Here is a 4582-nt window from a genome sequence, read left to right as displayed (position 1 = left end):
GTGGAGGGTATTTTGGGAGCACATCAGAGAACTTTATTAGGTTGGGGGAGTAGGGATGGCTTTTGGGGATTTAAGATGAATCTGGGCGGGGGGGGGGGGGGTTGAGCAGAAGGAGAGTGAAGATGGATGTCCTAGGAAGAGGGAGATGTATGTTCAAAGACCCTGAGGTTGATAGTTTGGTCTACCCAAAACTTTAGTTGTGAGGGACTGAGGAATGCTATTTTGTTTGTTTTATATTTTTTTGAAAGATTTTATTTTTTTTATTTGAGAGAGAGAGAGGGCACAAGCAGGAGGAGGGGCAGAGCGACAAGTAGACTCCCTGCTAAGCAGGAGCCTGATGGGGGCTGGATCCCAGAATCTGGAGATCATGACCCAAGCCAAAGGCAGATGCCTGGCCGACTGAGCCACCCAGGCACCCCAGGAACCTACCAACACATTCCAGCCGGGCTGTCCCTTCAGCTCCACTATGTAGCTGACTGATCTGGGCATAGCTGTAGCCAAAACCCAGACACGACCAGGACGGGAACGTTTGCCTGCTGTCCTGTCACCCCGGGTGGAGTCCAGCATCCTGGCTCTTCGCTCTGTGGTGTGACTGAGGTGGCCCGAGGCTCAGCCCTTCTCCCCTTCTCTCCTCACTCCACTTCTGCTTCTCACTCTCCATGGACTTGTCCTTGGCATATCCCTCCATCTGATGCACCATTTGCCACCTTTACTGGCCAGTTTCTATTTAACCTTTGAAGATCGACCTCAAGGCCCACCTCCTCCGGGTAGAATTCATAGTCTCCAGCTCTGTTATCTTCATAGGATTTGGTCCATTCTTCCATTATAACAACATCTATTGTTCACCGCTGCCCAACTGTGATCTTGTTGGGGGCAGTAACTTTGACTTACCTTGCTGTCATGGAACCTGAGAGAGTGCCTTGTGCATGTGTGAGGCATATGGCAAGAGAATCCACAAATGGAGAGCATTTCCTAAAGACCTCATACTGAGGGCACCTGGGTGGCTCAGTCAGTTAAACGTCTGCCCTTCAGGTCAGGTCATGATCCTGGCGTCCTGGGATCGGGCTCCCTGCTCCGTGGGGAGCCTACTTCTCCTTCTCCCTCTGCACCCCCCACCAGCTCGTGTACTCTCTCTCTCAATAAATAAAATCTTTAAAAAACAGGTATGGATATAGATATATAGATATGGCTCTGTCACTGTAGCTATATATACATCTAGTTATAGATACATAGGATAGACACAGATATATAGATATGGATACAGATATAGACACAGATAACAACACTCCCACCATGCATGCAGCTTTCCTTCTTGCTACGGATTTGGTTAGATTTAGCACAGATTTAGCCATCAGCGCAGCACACACAGTGAAGGCATTACCGTCGCAGCTACTGAACGCATCATTTGCATCTCCCTTGGGTTTTGGTGCTAGGCAAGCGTCGCCCTGCCCTGTTTACCCTCGGAGCTAAGGAGCGCCTCTCAAATTCCTGTTGCGCTGCAAGCCAGGTCAGGAGCGGGCCAAGCTCTGCTGCCCCCGTGTGTCCCAGTGCAGAACTGCAGAGGTGGGAAGCTCCGTCAAGCGCGGGGGTGGGGGGTAGGAAGCACGCGTCACTATTCCTGCTTTCAGAGCCCCAGGAAGAAATAAGTGTTGGATCATGATTTTCACCGGCTTGTGGCCTCTGTGAACAACGAAAGTTGGAGGTTCTCTCCCCAGAAGAAACAGCTTCAATGGGTCGAGGTTTCAGGCTCCCTGTAAGAACTAGAAAGAAGGGTCCGGTGTGTGGGCAGGGTGGCTGGGGAATTCGCCACCTGCAGTTCCAAAGAATCAGCTTGTAGGAGCCGCTTTGGTATTCTGCAACAAATTGTCCGAAGCCCTTCTTCCGTCGCTGTTTTGTGTAATCAGTGGATTCGGGGTTGCAGTTGGCCCAGACATCGAGGAAGAGAGAGAAATCTCTCCAGCTGGTGGGAGCTCCAGACATTTTATTTTGAATAAACGCTGATATTTCAGCTTCGTCTGTGAGTTTCACAGTTCTTACGAGTTTGGATAGAGTGGTCCACTAACATGTTAAAGTTTGGAGATAGACATTGCTTGTGCATCTCTTGCATCAGACTAGAATATTCTCCACCCACCAAAGACCTATTTTTCTTCAAGACCAAGTTTCCCTGGGAAAGTGTCTCTGCCTGTCATGACCGTTTCCACCAGCACCTGGCTCCTGCTGCTGTGGGCTCCCCTCATGTGCCATGGTCAAGGGCGCAGGGTCCCTGGCTCCTGAGCCACAGTGTGGCCTGTTTCTAGGACTCAGCTTAGTTAGACTGAATGTGTGCTTCTAGTCCGATGCAAGATCATGACCTGAGCTGAAATTGAAAGTCAGAAGCTTCACCAACTGAGCCACCCAGGGGCTCCTAAGTATAGCTTGGATATTTAGCTTAGTGGCCCCTTGATACCACCAGCAGGCTGTTTGTAGGCTTTCCTCAAGGGAGGACCCTTTAATGGCCAGAGCCTTACTTCAGGCCATAAAGGGACCAGCTCCCAGCAGTGCTCAGCAAGCCCAGCCTCCGCTCTGCTTCATGTGGAGGACAGACAGTCCTTCAAGGCTTTCTTTTCAAGACACTACATCTGGTTGAGTTTCCTTTCCTACCTGTGATCCCAGCCAAGCCATGGAAGGTTTCTGAGTCCTCACCACCCCATCTGCAAAATGAGGGCTTGGGCTGGGTGACTGTCAGGAGCCTCATGTGACGTAATGTTCTGGATCCTCAACAGAGGTGACACGGAAGTGAGGGGGTCAGATGCAATTGGAGAGAACGTTGCAGATGGGAGTGGAACCTTTCTGCTGGCTCTCCGAAGGGCGGTAAAACTGGGGCAGGGGACCTTTAGAAACCCGTCCCCACCAGGGACGTTTTTGAATGTTGACTGTTGGAGGAGTCCTCAAGGTGTTCTCCATTGTTCTGGAACCCTAGGCCACAGCAATGCTCCTGGGAAGGGGCCCCCCGGTAAACAGGCACTGAGCGCCGGCAGACTGAGCCAGTGCCACCAGGACGCTCAGAGGAGGATTGCCAGAGGGAGTGCCCCTGGGAGGACAAAGAGCGCTTCACCCCTGGTGCCGTTTTCACTCTGTACAGCTATGCCCACCGTCAGAGAGTTGGCGGTGACATCTCTTGCGTGACAGAATCACCTCTATACAAACAAATCTGCTGCATACCAGCAGGAGCCTGACCATCAACAAGCCCCATTGAAGAAACACCCAATCTTTATTTGGAGCCTGCAACTGTCTTCCATCCATTCACGTCACTGTCCCTTGCACCACAAGGAAAGCAGACCCTGGAGATCTCGTCTGGAGTAGTGCTGACCACTGATACAAGTAAAAGTAGCCTTTCAAATAAGAATTATAAGGAGTCCTACTTCTCTGGGCTGTTCACAGGTGCCATACCCTTGACCTTATCCCGTGGCGTATAAGAGATTGACAGTCACATACATATGGGACCGGGTCTCACCGTAGATGATGGGAGGGCTTCTCGGCAGTCTCCAGGGCCGGTGGTTACTATGTCAGGAGTTTGCTGGTTGGCTCAACAGAAGTCTATTCTGGTGTCTGCTGCTTCCTTAAAGTGCTCTCTTCTTTACTTCTGTGACCAGACAGTTTTCTCTCACCACTCTCTGTTGAATCCTCTTCCTTTGACCATGCCCTGAATATGGATGGTCAGCAAACATAGGCTCTAAGGTTGAGGACCATTATCCATGTCCCACTGTCACCCTCTGAGCCAAGGCCATGGATACACTGTGCTGTTAATTACAAGCACGGCCTCCCAGTGGATTTCTCATCTGTCCTCAGTCTGTCCCTCCTTCACACCACGTTCAAAGTGGTCACCACTAAAGGCCATTTCAGAGGATGTCTCTTTGCTGCTTAGCCACTTTCATGCCTCCTAATTGCCATCAGAATAGATCTGAACCTCTTCTGGAGGCCCAGACTTCATGGACTTTTTGAAAAAGGAGTTGAAAAAGGTGAATTATTTTATCTTTGCAGTAGGAAGAATGCGTGGATGGGGTTCACATTGGGTCACGAGAGTTGCTGCCTTTTTTTTTTTTTTTGAATATTAACTGCATTTTAAGAACTTTAATAGATGACGTTTCACTTATTTCTCATGACAGTTCTATAAGGCCTATCTTGTACTATTAAATGTCCATGTTTCAGACAAGGAAATGCAAGGATCTGGTGAATGAACAAAGTTGTACAGGTGGTAAGTGGCAGAACTGGGACTTGAATCCAGACCCTGTGACGACCCAGAGCCTGCGGTCTCTTATCACCAGCCTTGTTTCTCTGAGGCCCATAGGATCTTCACTGGGCACTGAACAAACTGGAATTTTTATTTTGTTACTTATTTATTTTTTTAAAATGCTGAGAGCTGCTATGCCCCAGAGTGGGGCTCAAGCTCATGACCCTGAGATTAAGACTGGAGACGAGTTGGATGCTCAACCAACCGGCCACCCCAATCCCCCTACCAGGTGTCCCCGAGCAAACCGGAAATTGAATGACTTTGGAGATCAGTTCTTCAACGGAAGTGTTTTTCCTGTGGAAGAAAGGAAAG

The sequence above is a fragment of the Mustela lutreola genome, chromosome 9, assembly GCF_030435805.1.
Source record: "Mustela lutreola isolate mMusLut2 chromosome 9, mMusLut2.pri, whole genome shotgun sequence".
Taxonomy (NCBI): Eukaryota; Metazoa; Chordata; class Mammalia; order Carnivora; family Mustelidae; genus Mustela; species Mustela lutreola.
The sequence above is the reverse complement of the archived record's forward strand: the minus strand, read 5'-3'. Positions refer to the sequence as shown.